General features: G+C 37.4%; 1 protein-coding gene across 4 annotated transcripts in view; it reads left to right on the top strand.

The window, feature by feature from the left end:
* Positions 1-20,800, top strand: part of GMDS (GDP-mannose 4,6-dehydratase) — a 603,038-nt gene that overhangs the window by 481,027 nt on the left and 101,211 nt on the right. The window lies entirely within an intron of this gene.

Genomic DNA, 20,800 nt, shown 5'->3' on the forward strand with positions numbered 1-20,800 from the left:
TGGAGCCCCTCCCAGAAGGCCCCAGGAACAACACAACTGTTGGCTGGCTTCACACAATACCAGAGAACCACCCAATTAATGCCACAAACAACACAACCAAAGGATGGACTCAGCTTGCACCAGAGCCCTGTTAAAGCAAATCCCCCTCCATGGGTTCAGCCCCCATACAACAACTTGTCTGCTGTAGTCACAACCACACAGTCATCCTGAAGGTCAGTACCCCCACTGATGTGCCAACAGCAATCAAGGCTCAACTACAATAGGAAGGTACACCCAACACACAAAAGGGGTGCCACTGGAATATCTCATTCATGTGAACAGGGAGACTGCACCACTGGGCTCCACAGGACACCTGCTACATAAGGTGAGTCTACCAAGACAGGGAGTCATAGAAGATCTACTTAATACATAGAAATAAACACAAGGAGGCAGCCAAAATGAGGAAACAAAGAAATATGTCGCAAATGAAAGAAAAGGACAAAACCCCAGAAAAAGAACTAAACAAAAAGGAGGCAAGCAATATACCAGATACAGAATTCAAAATACTGGTTATAAGGATGTTCAATGAACTTAGGGGAAGAATAGATGATCTCCGTAAGAACTTACCCAAAGATATAAGAAACATAAGAAAGGAGATAGAAAACATAAAAAAAAAAAAAAACAGTCAGTAATTATGAATACCATAACTGAAATGAAGAATACATTCGACGGAATCAACAGCAGATTAGATGAAGCAGGAGATCGAATCAGCAATTTAGAGAATGGAGTAGTGGAGGATACCCAATCAGAACAGCAATAAGAAAAAAGAATCCAAAAAAAATGAGGATAATTTAAGGAGCCTCTGGGACAACATCAAGCATAATATTCACATTATAGGTGTACCAGAAGGAGAAGAGAAAGCAAAGAATTGAAAACCTATTCGAAGAAATAATGATAGAAAAACTTCCCTAACCTAGTGAAGGAAATAGACATACAAGTCCAGGAGGAACAGAGAGTTCCAAACAAGATGAACCCAAAGAGGCCCACACCAAGACACATCATAATTAAAATGCCAAAGGTTGAGTACAAAGAGAGAACCTTAAAAAGCAGTCAGAGAAAAGCGGTTCATTACCTACAAGGGAGCTCCCATAAGACTGTCAGCTGATTTTTCAACATAAGCTTTGCAGGCCAGAAGAACTTGGCACAAAATATTCATGGTGAGGAAAAGCAAGGACCTACAACCAAGATTATTCTACCCAGCAAAGCTACCATTTAGAATCGAAGGAGAGATAAAGAACTTCCCAAACAAGAAAAAGCTAAAGGAGCTCATCACCACCAAACCAGTATTACAAGAAATATTAAAAGGACTTCTTTAAGAAAATCAAAAATATGAATAAGCAAATATAGCAAAGAAAAAAATTCTCACTGACCAAAGCAAACACATAATAAAAGCAGTGGATCAGTCAACACTTAAGTTAGTACTAAGGTTAAAAGGCAAAAGTAGGAAGATCATGTGTAATTACAACAGTAAATTAAGTGATACACACACACACACACATCCAGAAGAAGTAAAAAATAATTACAAAAAACATAAATGTGGAGGGGGTGAGTAAAAAATGGTAGTGATTCTAGAATGTGTTCAAACTTAAGCAACTATCAAGTTAAAATAGATTGATGAAACATAGCTTAATATATATGAAGCACATGGTAACCACAAACCAAAAATCTACAAGATATATACAAGAAAAAAAGAGAAAGGAATCTAAACAAACAACACTACAGAAAGTCATCAACATACCAGAAAGCAGAAAAATAAGTAAGGAACAGAGAACTACAAAATAATTAAATGGCAATAACTACATACCTATCAATAATTACTTCAAATGTAAATGGAGTAAATGTTCCTATCAAAAGATGAATGGATATAAAGACATTCAATGTAACTGAGATCTGGGAAATGCACATTTTAACCCATTGTAATAACCATTACATTTCCTTTAGAATGGCCAAATGAAAAAGATCAAAAGCGCCAAGTATTAATGAGCACGTTGGAACAACTGGAACTCTCATACATTACTGATGAAAATATAAATGTTACAACCACTTTAAAAATTAGTTTGGCTTTCTTGTAAAATCACATTTATATTTGCCACATGACCAGCAATTTTACTAGACATGTATATATATATATATACATATATATATATATATATATATATATATGTATATATATAGAGACTAAGGCATTAATAGAATTACAGCTTTATTCCTAATAAAACATTACCTCCCTCAAAGTTTAATGAACTAGTAAGTGGATAAACAAATGTGGTTTGTTCATATAATAGAATACTATTTAATAATGAAAAGGAGTAAACTACTGACCCACATAACAACATGATTCAATCTTAAAATCATTGCACTTCATTAAAGAAGTCAACCACAAAAGAGTACATACTATAGAATGCTACTTATATGATATTTCAGGAAAGAATAATTTGTACTTATAGAAAGCCAATCAGTGGTTGCATGAGCATGACTGGGGCTGAGTGTGGCATGAGTGACCAGGAAAAAGGACAGGGAATCTTCTGGAGTGGTAGAAATGCTTTATATCTTGATCGTGGTGGTGCATACATTTTTCAAAACTCATCAAACTATATACTTTTATACATTTTCTGCTTGTAAATTATACCTCAATATAGTTGACTTTTTAAATAAAAAGAATAGAAAACAAAGAACTTAAGTGTCCATCATCAAGAAATGTTTAAGTGAATTTGATCAACTGTTTTACAATTAAAAATAATGTTAAAGAGGAAGTTGAATAACATGAAATGTCATTATGACAATGTTAAGTGGCAAAAAAACAGGATATAGTTTAGCTCATTTACATGATTGAATTTCCTAAAATTATGCCTATAAAAGATTAGAAAAAAACACACTAAAAATTTAATAATGGCAGTTTCTACATGGTGGAATTATGGGTGACTTTTAGTATTCTACTGAATATATTTCTCTGTATCCAAATTTTGTATAATGAACACATATGTTTTCATTAGTAAGAAGTCACCTTACAGATAATTTTTAAAAATAAGGTAGCATTGCTAATGAATCCCCAGACAAGTGCCTTTTGAACTGCCTTTTGAAAAGTATATGAAACTTGGTCATTCTCCCATCTTGAAGAATGTTGTTTTCAGTCACCAAGTCATTCTTCTGTCCTATATTCCCATGGCCAAAATGCCTGTTTTTTGACCTAGCAAAGTCTTTCACAAGCTAGGATGCTATTTCAGGAGATAACAGACTAAACCACAAATCAAGCTTTTAGTAGTATATTAAAAATTGCCTTTGAGTGATATATAAAATTTTGGTAAAATCAAAAACTTTTTCCAAATTCTTCTGGAAAAGAGAGATGGATGTGAGATACTGTTCATTCTAAATTATCTAAAGACTTTGCTTTAATGAGGGTCTTCTATGTGGCAGTGTATCACAATGGTGGCAGTTATCACCTGTGAGCCCAGTACCTGTTTCAGGTCTTTCTGTGTCATGTCACTGGAGTTGTGGGAACAGAATATTTACAATGCATACTCTTCATAGTTTGTCTGAAAATATAAAATTCCTTCTCAGGGCCAGATAATAAAATCATGATGGCTTTGTGAATGCTGTCTGCAAGTTATGTTCTATTGTTTATTTTTTTTCAATTTCCTTCCTCTGGATCTTCTTTGGGCTCTGTGCATCAGCATACCGATCTCAGCTGGAAGAAGAGCAGGGAGGCCACAGGCAATTCCATGTGCTAGGGCCAAAGCTGCTCCTTAAGCTTCAGAACTCTCTTGCATCTGTGAGCTTTTGTCCGGGCCAAGGAGTTCTACTTGGGAACAGTGTCTACACAGTAGGAAGCCAGGCAGAAATGAGCAAAGAAAACACACTAGGATCTGAGCAAAGCTTAGAAGGCCAAGGATAGTATTGTACCTTACTAACTCATAGTTTTATTACAATTTGAGGAAACATACTTTTCTAGACCTTCAGGAGTGCATACCTCTTTCTCCCAATTATAGTGTTTTAATTTATTTCATGACTTGGTCAATTCCATTCCTGAGACATTCATCCTTATGTGTACACAGTGTGGCATAATGTCGTATGCCATAAAAGCACAGTCCCAGCGCCACATCTAGGTTTGAATCCCAGCTCTGCAGTTTCCTAAGGAACTTATTTATCCTGTCTCCTTTTTCCAACTGTAAAAGGGGTATTAAGAGTTCCTACCTCACAGGGGTGATGTGAAGATTAAGTGAGTTAATATATGTAAAGCACCTAAAACAGTGCCTGATAAGTTAAAGGTTGCAGATCTAATGAATCATCTCTTTGTCTCTGACACCTGACCCCTTCTGAGAAGTAATTGGCCCCTTATCAGAATTATAACACCTTTTCCTGACTCTTTTCTCCTGTAGAGCTGAGGTTCTCAAATGTAGTGTTCTGTGAATCACCTAGGGACCTTGTTAAAATGCAGATTTGGAATGAGTAGGTCTAGGCAGGGTCTGAGATTCTGAATTTCTAACAAGATATCAGGTAATGCCAATGCTACTGGTCCATGGACCACACTTTGAGTAGCAAATTCTGAGAGAACTGTAGAGCCTCAAGTTTAAAATGAACCTTGACAATCACCAAGTCCAATTCCTTATCACTTTCGACCTTGTGTTTAGTCTTCTGTGACTTTTACCTTCTCTACTAGACAAGACAGTCATCTCCTTAAGGGCAAAATCTGGTTCTGGTTCTTTTTGTACCTTTCATTCCTCCCGGCACAGTCAGATGTTTGATGAATAGATCGACAGAATCAATAATGTAAAAAAGTATTTGGGGAAGCTGGGGGAAGCTGGGGGATTGCAGGGGTGGCAGGGGGAAGTAATTTCTTAAAAATGTAAAGACTTAAAAATTCTAGGGTTTCCCATGAGAACAGTTCAGTGAGTACCTGCAACTGGTTCAGTCTTTTTTTCCTTTTTTCCTTCCATTCCTCCCATACCCAGTATTCATGAGATCATTTAAATGCTAGTTGAATTTAATTCCAGTTGAATTGAATTTATCATATGATAAATTGAGGTAAAAAGAGTTCTCTGGACTTTTCATTTCTGCCATTAATAAGTTCAAAAATGCTCTCAGATGAGATGAAGACATTTAAAAACAAGTCAAACCTACCCTTTTCTCTTTGAAGGAGATAGACCGAAAGAAGACTGGAATCTCCAAAGTATAAGTTTCTGGAAATTGTTTCTGGTCCAAACATGATTAAACTTATCTCTAATCTGAGATACTATGATTTGATAATATGAGTCACCTCAGAGCCTAAGGAACACTGTGGTTTATCCAGTAATCATTACATACTCAATCCCACCAGTTCTTGATGAGTTGAGTTCTTTCAAATGAACTAACAATTTAATTTATAGTTTGCTTACTTCAAAAATTATAATAGCAATCTGTCAAAATAACTTTGGAAATTGGAGAATGTCTAAAAGCTTATCTTTTTGAAAATATTTAACATGATTTTCTATAACATTTTGCATTTTAAAACATTTGACGTTGCTTAAATCCCAATAAGTGAAAATCCATAAATCCATAACCAATATCTTTGTTTGAAGTAGTTTTAAGGTAATTTTATTTCAGAATTGTAATATATAGAGCAAAAGTTTTAATTAGAATCACTTTACATAAGTCATTTTTAATTCACCTACATTTTCTCTTCTTTACCTAGCTTCCTGACTTATAAATTTGTTTTTCAGGAAACTGTTATTAATTAGAGAAGATTAAGAATGGGAAGGCAAAAATATAGTCTTTTTTATTTTAAATACAATGTTGGGGTTAAAATATTGAACAAAAATAAAAAGCAGGAACGTATTAAATAATCTTTGCAATGCAGTTTAGTGATCTAGATTATCTTTATGCCCTCTTATTTTTTAAAGAAGATATTTCATGTTTCAAGGAAATTATCCATATTATTTGTGGACATAAAATTGTAGATTGTTTGTATTGGGATTGAGGGGTGTTGTTTTTTTTTTTTTTACATGTTTTTAATATCGAATTTAGATTGCTGTTAAGTAATCCTCCAAAGTTTTTTATTGAAATATACACTTCAGAATAAATGATTATCCTCTATAGTGGAGGTACTTTATAAAAATAGATACATTTTTTGTTTGTGTTTTCTTAGGAATTAAGCATGACATTTTATGATTAGGAATGTTTTGTTAAGCTCCAAAAATTGTGAAGGATGATATATAAAAATTCTAATTTTTTTAATGTGTGACATATCCATGCTAATAAAACAAAGCCTTAAGCATAATGAAAATATTTATATTAGGAAGGAGAGAAAAGTGAATGAACATTTGTACTAGTCAGAGTTCTTTTGTTTTTAAGGGCCTGAAACTGAACTCAAAGTAGCCTTAGGGACAGTTGGGTCCAGGATCTGGAGCTCTATCAGGGCTCATTGCTTTTTGGCTCTATTGCTCTTGGAATGCCATCTTCATTCTCTCAGAATGTCGCTATGGCAGAGGACATCATTGATAGCATTTCTGGGGACACAGCCTAATATAGTCAAAGAGGAATAGAATCTTTTTTGAAAGCTATCCCCTTAGAGAAAACCTGAGGAAGGATTCTGACTGGCCCCCTTGTGTCCTATGATCATCTCTAGACCAATCACTGAAGCCAGAATATGGGCAGGCTTCTGGGCCTTTTCCTATTGTCTGGTAGAGAGAATTCTGTGCGTGGCAGCCCCACAGAAGTCCATGGTTTGAATGGGAGAGGAGCAGGATCTCTACCAACAGGGGAATATTATTTCTAGAAGAAAGACAAAAATTGTGCTAGGTAGACAAAAACAACATGTTCATCATAACCCAAAGGTATGCCATGAGCTGCACACCTATCCAATTTAATTCCAGAGCTGGGGGTACTGTTTCACTGAGAAGGAAACTGAGGCACAGTGAACTTAAGTACCCTCCAAAGGTTTCTCAGGATGTGGTAAAGCCAGAATCTAAACTGAGTATTTCTAAATCAAAAGGCCTTTGCTTTTATACTTTTTATCGTTCTTATTTATATCCTTAAAAAATTAAAAAACCTTCGTGATATGATGATTGCATACAAACAGTGAAGTCACATCAGAAGAAACAACTTACCAAATGAGACTGAGGCTTGCATGCCTCTGGGAAAGGGAAGCCCCAACCATAATGCAAAGAAAACGAAAGAAGCTAAATCTTGGCTTTTAGGCATTCAAGAGCCTAAGTTTTGATGAACAAAACATTTGAAGGATCTTCCAAGGATAATTTTCACTATATGCGATTTCAGTCTGTCACTAGAAGCATATTCCCCAAACCCAAATCTGTAGCACCACCTCTAGTTCTTTGAGCACTTCGTGTCCTTTAGAATCTGCCACTTTAAAGGAAGGAGATAGGAATATTGTTCATCTCATTTACCAGTGTGTTCTCAGTGCTGACAGCAGCTGTCCTCCAGTAGGTACCCTATAATACCTGCTCACTTGAGCCCAAATAAATATCCAAAAGCCAGCTTGTACAGAAAGTCTTTTTAAGAATGCCCATTGTCACCCTAATTTCCACAGGCTAGGTGATAAGGAACTCCTTTGACATTATTTCTTCTCATGTGGTGGTGACAGCTATAGAGAAGCCACCATGCTTTCTACCCCAGGAAGCTACTAAGGAGGGATGATAAAGACCTGAATTTACTTCAAAGACATGAAGTTGGAGAGGATGGACTAACCCAAGGAAGTAAGAATCAACAGGATTTGGTGAACACTTGGGTATAGAGGGTGAAAGAGAGCTTGATTAGTACAGTAGGCCATCAGGTAAAACAGAAAACTTTCTTCCCTCCCATCATTTCTACCTGCTGTGTTTTATGTTCTTAAAGGAAAGTGATATTTTCTCTAAACTTCTGGACTTTCTCTTTACATGCCTTTCATATTAGACGCACCAGTCAATATCTGGAATATTCTCGCTTTAGCTGTTTTAAGATTTGTTGTCACTCCCATATTTGCTACTATTTTTGAAAATCTGTTGTAATTTTCACTGAAAAAAATTTGAAAAATGTGTTGCCATCTATATATTTAGAATTGGCACAGGTATTTTCTCTTGAAGTCTTCGACATCATTTGAGTAATTTTTGCTTTGAATTTTTCAGAAAATAGCACATTCGAGTTTGGATCAGAAGATATTCAGGGAAGCAGATCAACATCGCCTGCAATCCTATTAAAATTTAAGATAATATTTGTCAATTAAATTCCCAATTGGTCATTACTATTGAGAAAACACCCTCATGACAACAAATGTTTTCTTCTAAGAACATTACAGGGTGTATGTTTGTTTATTCAGAGATTGCATTGTTTTTTGTTTTGTCTTGTTTTGTTTTTCAGTGTTATGTTTTGCCTTTCACTTTCTCATCAATTTATTACTAAGTAACATGAAAAGGAAATACTTGTCTCCTACAATTAAAATGATAGTAGCATAAACCAAACAAATACTTGTCTTGACAAATTTTCTGTCAATCTTGTTAAATTTTGAGAAGAGATTTGTAAGAGCAGCCTGCAAACCCTGTAAAATCCACCATCTACTGCTTGGGTTTCGGTGGGGAGAGATATTCAGCCAATGGAAATGATAGTTTGTGATACTGTCTCTATATTTTCAGTAAAAACAAGAGCAACAATTATTATATATTTAAAAAGAAACTCAAATTTCTAAAATTCTCCAAGCTCACATAACAAGACATTTTTGTTTTCATGCACATTCTTTCTCTAATTGGGAATTGTTTTCTGGTGGATGGGCTTTCTGGACCCTGGACCTTGAGGAAGAGCCTGAAGAGAACTGTAAAAAGAGGAAAGCCATTGTATGGAGGTTCTAAAGTGTGAATCCTGTATCCCTGTGGCTGAGCCTATGACTGTTAGTTTGCATTATGGGAAAACACTTCCTGCCAATCAGTCACTTTTGATGAGCAGATTTTCCCATGACGAACTTCTAAGAGTTCTTAGGGGGAAAGTCAGGAGAAGGAAAGTCACTGAGGCTCTGCATTTTTTTCCTCTAGGAAGATTCATACCTTTAAATGTGCGTAGGTGCATCTGCTTTCAGATCAGTTATCTCTGAGCTCCCTAATAGCTTTAACTCCCACCTTAACAGCTTGATACATGTTTCTTTGATGCCCATAACAAGTTGCATCTGTGCAACCAAGTGATGGAAATATAACTCACAGTCATCACCACTTAGAATCTGTCATTAGAGCTAGAAAATCACTCGCTATGAGAAAGCCTGCATAGAAAGACTATTCCTGAATGTACTATGAGAACTTTCTAGAAATAAATAGACCCAAGCCTTTAAAAGTATATACATAACATTTAGTCATAACAAAGAGATTTGGACTTTTCATATAAGCGTCAACTTACCATTGAAAGAGAATCTCTTCCACTCCCTCCTGCCCTTCTTTCTTCTCTGTCTTTGTCCCCTCCTCTGTCTTTCTGGAAATTTAAGCCCTACTATTATTTTATATTTTATAACTTCTAAGATACTTGGGGTTTTTAACCCATAAAAAATATATACAAAGAGGGACATAAATGGCGTAGATGATAAAGACTCTGTTCATCCCTCTGGCAACCAGATCAAAGTTGTGATGGAAACAAGGAGCAAACAGCAAGGAAAAATCACCTGGGATCTAGATGAACAAGCCATACAACTAGGGAAAAATACAAGAAATCACCTGGCAACAGCAGAAGGTAGGATGGGGCGAGGACACGGGGCTGCCTGGTCCCGACCAGCTGAGTGAGATGGAAGCTGCGGCAGATGCAGACTCCTCTTAAAGGGGCCACATCCGTGAGCAGATTTTCCCAGTGTCGGCCCTGCTCGCTGTGAGCACCAGTGCCAATTCGGCTGGGCGCAAGGGGCACCAGGGACTTACAGGGAGACATTGTCAGAGTGAGAGCTGAGGGGAGACTCGCTCTGTTCAAAGTGCTGGCGGTATCCATTGTTTCTTGTTGAGCCCTCCTCCCTCCCAGTGCCCAGACACAGTGCTGCCATAGCCAAGAGCTCATCAAACTAGATAACAGAGGTCGCTCTGCCCGGAAGATTCCCTGAAACTCCAACCCGAGCCCCCACCCAAGCCACATCCAGGTATATCCTTAGCGAGTCAGGTGTTTCTTGCTGAGCAATGCCTAGACTCACACTGGAGGCAGCTGGCCTCCATTTCTGATGTGGTCTTTTAAGGCAACTATAAGCACAGCATCTGTGGATTGCTTGCTAAATCTTAACAGGTGGCCCCAGAGGGGCAGAGGCTTGGGCTAAATTTGGGCTTCAGCTGAACCCCTCTCAGGACTGTGCCACTGGACACCTACTTCACAAATCCACACTAATAAGACCGGGAGACTTAGGAGCTTTGCTTAGTACATGGAACAGACACAGAAAGGCCAAAATGGGAAGGCAAAAAAATAGAAACTATATGAGATCCAGACATCAAGAAATAATGGACATAATCTAACAGATGCAGAGTTCAAAATACTGGTTATAAAGACGCTCAATGAACTTTTGGGAAGTGTAGATAAATTCAGTGAAAACTTCAACAAAGATTTTTTAAAAACATAAAAATGGAAATGGAAATTATAAAAGAAAACCAATCTGAAATGAAGAACGCGTTGTCTGAGATGAAAAGTATATTAAATGTAATAAACAAAGTGAATAGAGAAGAGGATCAAATGCCCTATCTAGAGGATGGGAAATCCAAGGACACTCAATCAGAATGGCAAGAAAAAAAGATGCCAAGACTATAACGAGCACATGGGATACTATTATGGGTCAAAATATCCATCTGATCAGCATACCTGAAAGAAAACAAGATGTTCAACAGCTATTTGAAAAAATAATGATGGAAAACTTCCCTAACCTGGTGAAGGAAATGGACATAAAACCCCGGGAAGCTCAGAGAACCCCCCAAACCAGGGATCTAAATAGGCCCACACCAAGACAGCTCATAATTAAAATGCAAAGGTTAAATACAAAGAAAGAATCTGAAAAGCAGATAATTACCTACAAGGGAACATCCATATGACTGGCAGCTGATTTCTCAAAAGAAACTATGCAGGACAGAAGGGCTTGGCACAAAATATTCAACATGATGAAGACTCAGTATCTACAACCAAGAATACTTTCTCCAGCAAAGCTGAAAGAATTTATCACCACCATGCCAGTATTACAGAAAATGTCGGAGAGACTTTTTTAAGAAAAAAAAAACAAACCATGTTTCAAAAACAGGAATAAAGAATGATAACAACTACATTCCTATCAATAAATACCTCAAATGGAAAAGAATTAAGTGCTGCAACTAAAAGAGTGGATGAATGGATAAGAAAACAAGACCCCTACATACTGCCTACAAGAGGCTCACTTCAGATTGAAAGACACACACGGACTAAAAGGAAGGGGATGGAAAAAGATTGCTTTGATGGACCTAGACAGTATTTAAATCAGATAGAGAAAGATAAACACTATATGATTTCACTTATATGCGGAATCTAAGGAATAAAAAGAACAAACTAATCAAAAACAGACTCACAAATATAGTGGACAATTCAGTGACGGACAAAGAGGAAAGGGGGTTGGGGGCTGGGAGAATGGGGTGAAGGGTTAAAGAAGTACAAATTAGTAGCTGATGGTCACAGGGATGGGGAGCATGGCATAGGGAATGCAGTTAGCATTAATATGTTGGCTAGGTGGAGTGTCATGGGAGGAAGGGAGCATTTGGGGGGGATCGTTTTATGAACTATATAAATGTCTAACCAATGTACTGTATACTTGAAATTATATATATATATATGTATATATATGTATAACATGTATATATGATATACAGATATATATACATACATATATATGTTTACACACAACAGCCTAAAGTGATGTGAACCTTTATTGAAGCCGCAGGTTTTTTAATTATTAGCACATATAAGATCTAATTTGCACCCTAATGTCATTCTGTGTCTTGGAGGCTGAAGCAACCCTCATTCCATTTCATATATAGATGTTGCAATTCACTGAGTAGCAGGTCAATTTAAATTCCTTAACTAAGGATTCATTAGATCCTCAAAGTAACTGCTGCCTCTGTATGTTACCTGATTAAACAGCCAGCATAGTACCCAAGACATAGTAAATGCTCAATAAATGTGCTCTCCGCCCACTTCATTTTTCTTTCAAAGCCAAACTCATCTAAGAAAATCAAAAGCCATTTTCTTGTCCTTGAAAAATGTAGACTCTAATTGGATGACAGTAAGAACACATTATTTACAAATATGCAGAAATAGATGGCGGTATGTATATAAATTCGTTATATCAGTATGAAGTAATAGCACCATAATCAAGATTGGAGTGTTGTCTACAGAGAGGTAGATTTAAAAGGGCCCTTGGCCAAAGTGGGAAATATGGATGATAGTTAAGAAGAAGGAAGGCATTCCAAGTGGGTGGAATGGCATGAGAAAATGCATGGAGGCAGGAGTTAGTAAACTGTATGTGGGCGATGGGCAAGCAGATAAACTGGGTTGGACCAGCCTGACCACATTGGGGCACATCAAGAGTTACTCACACCTACTACTTCCTCTGCTTCCCCGCATTTATTCTCTAGGTCTTAGCTTAGACATCCCCTACCTTCAACCAAGTTTTGCTAGGTGCCCTCCCTTGTCTTCTAACAGCACTCTATCTTCTACCATCATTAATATACTATATTGTGGTGGTCACTGGACTTCAAGCTCCTTAAGGACAAAGACCATGTCTTGCTTACTCATGCCTGGCTTAGGTTCATTCCTGGCATTTAGTAGGTATTTAGTGAAGATTTGTGGGAGGTGAGAAGAAGGAAAACACATAGATAAAGTTAGCCAAATGGAGACGGTACACATGACAGAAGTACCTGAACTATGGCTGACTCTCTTACAGAATTTGAGTACTAGTCCTTAAATTGCCACAACCTTTTAGTAAGACCTCCATATATTTTGCTTACTCTTATAAAGCAGGAGAAACTCCACCGGCATTCTTTGAGAAGGGAGCACCACAGCTGAGTTAAACAAAAATAAAGCAGGTGGCTAGAACATGGTTAGCAATCCATGTAAAGATAGCACAGAGACAGAGACTCATTTACAAGCTAGCTTGTGCGTTTGAATTTCCTTTCACTGCCACTTTTACAGATGAGAACAGCCTCGGTCTTTTATTATTATTATTTGATCTCCTGAGCCACCCTCATTAGGCATGACCATACAAGGCTTTTACCATTGTGTTAATCATAACAATCTGATTTCCTAAAGATAAAGCATAAGAAAAGACAATTTGAAAGCAGAGCCTCTTTATTTCATAGTTTCTCAGTGATACTGATAAAAAGAAGAATGCAAGGTAAATACTGACCAAGCAACAACTCTTATGGAAAATGTTTTTTGGGGCCTCCCTGTAAAAATGAGAATGTCCTTTTAAGAGGGCATCCTACCCATTTTGCTCATTCTAACCTTGTGAGAAAGAGGTGTGATCGGAGCCCTTCCCCTTGAGACCTTTGTAAATTGCTCAGCTCCCTAACTCCTTTTCCTCCCACATAGAGACTACAGATATGCTACCTGCCTGACTCTTGGTGTGGAGATTCATCAGCTGACATTTACAAAAGGCTCATTACATGGAAAGCACAGAAGAAAAGTAGCCATTAGTCTAACGAGTAGCATGAACGGCCTTCTCCATGAACAGTGTATAATGGATTTAAATTTTACCTTTTTGTTGTAGTTGGTTATTTATTAACTACAATGTAAGAGCTGGAAACTCCTCATTTAATAACAGTTATCATTATTCTTATAAGTATATAAAATGGAGAAAGACCGAGCATGGATGGAAACAAAGGAGTTTCCATTTCAAAAGTGACCTGAAAGACCTATGTGCAACTTAAGTTCTCATATATACACAGTACGACCTTTACACTAATGTTGTCTTTGAGAAATTAGAGTAGGTCTTGTGATTAAAGCAGTCGTTTCTGAACCCAAAAATTATACCCTGTCTTCCTCTCTCCTGGTCCACTAGCATGTCGCCCCTCACTCCTTTCTGGGAACAGTCCCACCTGCTGCCTCCTGAGGAAACTATTAGTTATCTCTTCCCTCCTCTGCCTTCAGCCCCGTTCACAGCTCCTTCCCATCAACATCTTGACTTTTTCAAATCCAACCGTCCTTAAAATTCCCTCTATACCCTGCCTTTCCTCTTATTTCCTTCCTCTGCCAAAAGGTAACAAAGAGTCACCTCTCCTCACTGTCTCCCTTTCCTCATCTTTATTTCCTCTTCACCTCATACCAGTCTGCCTCTGCCCCATCAACTCCAAAGCAGCTCTTTCTAACATCCCCAGGGACCTGCATGGTACTAAACCCAATGGTTTAGTTTCCGTTCTCAAATCCTCCTTGACATCTCCCCAGGGTCCGACAATGTTGACCCTCCCTCCTTTGGCCCTCCTTTGGCCACAGCTCTCCTCTCATTTTCCTAGGTAGAGCAATCTACAGTTTGCCTGCCTCTTCCCAGATGGCGCCTCTTCAATCTCTGCAAACTTGATCTGTGTGCCCTGTGGGTGGTTTTCTCTGTGGAGGATATGGCAGCTGGGGTATCAATGGCTCCAAAAACATCAGCTCTTCTGGTTGTCAAAAAGGCAGAGTGAGAGGAGGAAATCTGCGGGAAAGAAACACTAGGTTTTTAAGGGAGATGGGCAGAGCAGATACCTTGGGGCAGAGCTTTGGCTGGGTCCAGGTGGAGCCCTGGCAGGCAACGTAGAGGGAGCTACGGGGAAGAGCCTTGGTCAGTCAGAGTCTGTGGTTTGTAAAGCTCATATTTGTAATGACTTTTTTCCCTTCATTAGTGCCCCCCTCCCCAGTACTCCACATAATTTAAACTCTAATCATTTCACGGGAATTATCAGAAACCCCAGCAATTTCCCACCTCCCTCCATTTTCACAGCTAGTCCTATGTGCTATTTGGGACATTCTGGAGGCCCTTTCAGTCTGTAAATGTATATGCCTTTCCACTCTGGTAAATTGTCTTGATTTACTTCATTTACTTGATTTACTTTCTCTGCGCTATGTTTTTCTATTCTCCCTCTCTCTGGAAATCCTATCGTACTCTGTTATACTGTTTTAGCTGATTATTTTGACATTTACTTACATATTTTGAAACAACATTTTTATTGCTGGCTCTCAATTTTTACCCCTTCCAGACATTATCTACCGGCCTCCTTTTTTAATTTTAGGTTTAGCTTCATATTTAGTGGTGTATTATCATGACCGATCCAGTAAACTATTTTTCTTTTCTGTACATGTGATTTGTTTACCATAGAGCTAATAATTGTTGTCTTTCGCCATTTACTGTATTTTCTCTATATATTTATCACTACCCTAAACTTTGCCCCAGCTATCTAAATCACCTTTGAATCAGCCTTTGGGTTAGTCTCTATCAGTCATGTCTTCCTGTAGCAGAGCCTCTAGAATCTTCTGACCTGATCCCAAATGGACTGGCAGAGAGTTGGCATTCTGTGGTCTTCCTTCATGCTCATCTGGAGGGTTCTCTTAGCCATTCTCCTGAGTTGGATTTCCTGGCATCTTTTTAAAAACTCCTGGTTTGGCAAAGCAAAATCTTAATTAGGAATGCAAATATTTTTTGACCAAGTACAGTAAGTCATCCCTTAATCTCATGTATTGGTTCTTGGAAACTATGACTTTAAGCAAAACGACATATAACAAAACCAGTTTTACCATAGACTAATTGGTATCAGCAACAGTAAGTTTCCAGTAAGTTTCTAGTCACAAAAACATCACCAAACTTCTAAATAAAGACCCAAAACCCTTCTAATATGAAACATTGAAATAAATGTGAGCTTATGTATACATCTAAGGAAGATTAATAAAAACAAGATCATTCTTTTCCACCCCACTCATTCAGTTCAGAGTCTGAGTGGCCATCCCTGCAGCTCAGAGTGCAAGGCAGACCCCACCTTGGACGGGACGCCCTTCCATTGCAGGGCACATCACACACACTCAACACTCACATAGACTTGGAGAGTGTAGACGTGTGCACAGCTTTGGGATGCGGGAGGGAACCAGAGTGCCCAGAGAAATCCTGGCAGATGTGAAGAGAACATGCAAACTCCACACACATAGTGGCCCCGGCTGAGAATCAATTTTTTTCTCACCAACGTTGTAATGAAACAGTGTTGTTCCAGGACCTGCTGTATATCTGAAAATATCTTTATTCTGTCCTCAGAATTAATAAGGTGACTGATATATATTTCTAGTTTGGGAATAATTTTTCTTCAGAATTTTGAAAGCATTGCTCCATTGCCTTTTAATTAAGTGCTACTGTGGGAAACCTTGAACCATTCTGACTCCTACTCCCTGTGTATTCTCTCTGGAAGTCTGTAGACCTTCTCATTGTCCCAGTGTTCTGAAATTTCATGTGATGTGGGTCTAGTCCCATTTATTATTTGGGGCCCTCTTTTAAGTCTTTCCTATCTGGATTGCATGTTCTTTTGCTCTGATCAATTTTCTTGATTTACTTTAATTATTGGTTCTGCTCCATTTTTTGTGATCTCTGGAAATCCTGACCTCTTGAGGCCATCTTCTGCTTATCTTCCTTCCGGTTTTACATATCTACATCTTTTTGCTCTACTTTCTGGGAGATTTCTACACCTTTATTTTTAAAATCTTCTCTTGAATATTTAATTTCTGAATTTTTTTCAGTTTCTAAATTTTTTTAATTGTCTGTTATATAATATCTTGTTTTTATATCTTTGATATATTTCTTTATGTCTCTGAAGATATTAATAGTGGTATTTGTGAGTTTATGTTTGTTTGGTTTTGTTAAATTATCTTCCCCATTTGTTCTGTTTCCTCCGAGTTGCTGTTTTTCGATTTGTCTTATGATTTCTGTCTTTCACGTATGTGGTTTTCCTCACATGTCTGTCTGGTAAACCTTGGTTTTCTGCACATATTTTACAGTTGGGCTTAAAAAGCGAATGGGGACTTTCTGAGAACACAGAGCTTGTTAAATGTGTCACTATAGTGTGACCAGACAGGGCCATTTAGTTAGAGAATCTATGATGCCCAAAGAAGAGTCCCCAGTCTCCTCCCTAGAAAGAGATAAGCCCAACAGCCATCACCTTGGGGCTGGCTGGGGAGTCTCAGTATTCACCATACATACTTCACTTATTTTTCCTTCTTTTCAGTATGGTGACCCACCTTTCATTGGGCCCAGTGACCTACAATCCTAGGAACTTCTTCTCCAGAAAGGGTGAAGCAGTTGCCAAGTGATGTGGAATCTCGGAAGGGATTGGACATCACATTGCTTCTCAAGGAGAACCGTAATCAACCCACACTTCCTAAGCATTTGTGGATTCCCACAAGTGTAAATTGGGTTTATTCTCAGCTTCCCCACCACTGGCTTAGGAGTTAGTTTTCTAGGGCTCCTGCTATGTCCTTTAACACTCATTCATCTATTTGCCAGCTTCCAGAATTTGGTTTCTCTCCTCTTTCCTGTTCTTTTAGCCCTTGTGAGTTTATTTCTTTTTTGAAAGGGGTCTGGGGAAAAAGCGAAAGTGTGTGCAAACTACCAGCTTTATCCAAAACCTAATAATTCTTCCAGGACTACTTTATGTCATTTGCTAAGTTTTAGTTTCTGGCAACCTCCTTGTATCCTCATGAACTAATGTTTCTTAAAATAATTCCTAAGCTTTTGCAATATTCACATTGCAGTTACAAGGAGTGTATCGCCCCTCCTCTACTTTAGCTGTCTCTTAAACTTGGCTTACAAGATTGACTTTGTTTTTGTTGTCCCTTAAAGGGATTCCTAGATGAGATTTTAATAGCATCTATTCTTGCTTTGTTGTGCTTGATTCTGCTATTCTTCAATGCTTTCTATGGCTTTTTAATGCTTATTAGGAGCCAACAATTTATTTTAAAAATTGAATTATACAGGATCCCTGCTCATTGAGATGTTGATCTAAATTAGTGGGTAGCAATTCCTATTAGTTAGATAAATCCTTTACTCCCTGTCAAGGTACTGTCATTTTATGGACATTGCAGCTCTGCTTTAAGTCATAACATTACTTTTTAGGACAAGTTAGCTTTTACCTTTTACTTGTTAATACAAGTGTTTTATGTATTGTTGTAACTGAATGTTTTTTGGCTCATGGCCGAAACTTTTGCTTACTGCCCTCATGTAGACCTAGTACAAATTAGAAAGTGGTTTTTGCCAACTCAGTTCTGCTTTGAGCCATTTCCTGGTTACAGTTGATTATTCAGTGCAGCTATATTAATTGTAGGGGCAATGTCATGCCCTTAGAGGTGGTTTAGACTGTAGATAGCATTTACAAAATGGCAGCCCAGTAGACAGTATTCAGACAGAGGCAAAGAAGGCCTGCTGAAAGCAATACCCACTGGTGCAGTAAGTAGTATCAAACTCAAGTCTAACTTGCAGATTCTTTTCTTCAGTCTCTTCCCATTTCAGCTACTGCTACAAATTTCAAATGTTAGCATACGACTGCAGAGCAGTTAAAGAGAATCAGTAGTAGACAGGAAAATGTAAGCTGATCCAGCAATGCAATGTGTTGGTGTGAATAGATATTAAATGCTTTCCTTTAATTGAGGGCGACAATATACCATTAACTCATCCCCGAAAGCAGGGGTGGACAACCTATGGCCTACATGAGAAACCCCACCTGAGGCCTTTTTTTACTGTCCTCTGAGGAGATTTTTATAGTTCTAAGGGGTAGTTTTAAAAAAAAAAAAGATAATGATAATAAAGAGAAACAGGAGGAAAAAGAAGAAAAAGAGAAAGCAGAAGGAGGAGGAAAAAAGGAAGAAAATGTAACAGAGACTGTATGTGATCTGCAAAGCCTAAAATACTTTCTAGCTCCTTACAGAAACAGTTTGCCAGCCCCTGGTCTAGACACTGCTGGCCTAGCCTCGTTTCTATCCTGTCCCACATGCTCCTGCCCCAGTCAGGGAAAGGTCTAAAGTTGTTCCCAAGACTTTAGCAACTTAAATATGTATGTGTGTCAGTGTGTGGTTTCAAAAAGTTTTAATTATAAATAGATAGATTTGAATCATCATTTCTCAAGTTTGTGACATCTAACCAGATTTACCAATGTAAAGGACCGTGTTACACAATTGTGTACACATAAGTCAGCATGACCCGTCATGGTTTACATACCTAGCTACAACTGGAGGCGGGGGTAACAGAAAAGTTATTAACAGTATTTTCATAAACCTTTTTGGTTTAGTTGGAGATACTGTCAGAAAGGTATATGTTGAACTTGTTTCTTTTTGCAAGTATAAAATGTGAACAAAAATAAAATTAAAACATGTTTTTCTGATACAAATATCCTTTCATTTACCAAAAGCCTAACCAAAGAAAAGATTTCACTTAAACAATTAACTTTAGAATTAGATAAATATATATTTTTAATTATTACTTTACCAATTATTCTCACCTACTGTGGATATTAGCCAAAATTTGGACTTTATCAATAACAGATGTATAGGGTTTATCATCACTTTAGGTTTTCTCATTTTACAGCATTTTTAGCCTGTATAGTCTAGAGCATCCACATACCATTTCCAGGTGAATTTTTCAAAAACTTAGCTCTGATCCTGCCAATTCAGTCTAATCAACAGTAAGAAATTAAACCAAACAAGTAAATTACCAAACATTCCTTTCTGAGTCAATTAAAAAGGAAGTCCCGGAAAAATGCCAGTGGTACCATTTTATATTGTTCAACAAATTATGCTATAATTCTCTCTGTGTTTTGGGGTATTTTTCATATTTGCCTTGAATCCATTGGCAAATTTAGCATATTTATAAACCGATTATTTGTCTAATGGTGACATATTATCCCTCTAGTATCAAAAAAATGAATTTAGAGTAGAACATTCAGATGATTGCTTAGAAATAAGGCTTGTGAGGCCAGTTTATGTCTCTAATCCCAACCTATGGCCAAAATATAACCATGATCAACATTTAATGTTCATCTTCAGTAGCACCTGTGAATCACGTAGTCGAACAACTAATTTAATGCTCTATTTTTTCCTTTAATCCCCTGTGACTTTGATCCAATGGGCATACAAAATCATCTTGTTATAGGATTCATCTCCAGCTGATAAAGCAAACTAGTTCAGAGGATAAACATTGAAGTCAAGCATTACTTTGTATTTTCTTTTCTTTCTTTACCAAAAAGCTTCATTTGAAAAAATAATTCAAATTATATAGTATTTTCTGTTGTTTGGATTCTAGATTGTAGAAATCTAGAGGTCAACATTAAGCCAATGGCTTTATTTCTTTAAAAATGAGAACATAAAATGGAATTCCAGTGAAAAGCTGGTCTTGAAGCTCATGAGCATATTCTGTACAATGCATGGTGTGGATTGGAGGGGCCATTATTGGGATTCTTCGCTGTTGTTAACTGTAGATGTTTAAGGAAGAAAAACTTGAGTCCAAATAACATTGTAGCTGAATCAAAGGAAGTAGAGAGATGCTAATATACTCTCTCTTATCAGTAAGTGAACCAATTAATTATGCACTTTTTGGAGATTTAATCATCTGAGATTTATTAATGATGCCCACTGCTGACTGGATAGAGCAAGGGAATTTATATATAAAACAGAGATGAAATAAATGGTTAATTAGGGTATGAAACTTAATCCAAACTGGAATGCATTGAATTTATAATAAATATCCCTAAAACTATAAAAAAAGGACAGAAGAAAATAATTCATAATAATTGATTTTCTCAAGAATAGCCTAAAGAAGTGAAGAATGTTTAAA

Source organism: Pteropus medius, unplaced genomic scaffold (assembly GCF_902729225.1).
Source record: "Pteropus medius unplaced genomic scaffold, Ma_sr-lr_union100, whole genome shotgun sequence".
NCBI classification, from domain to species: Eukaryota; Metazoa; Chordata; class Mammalia; order Chiroptera; family Pteropodidae; genus Pteropus; species Pteropus medius.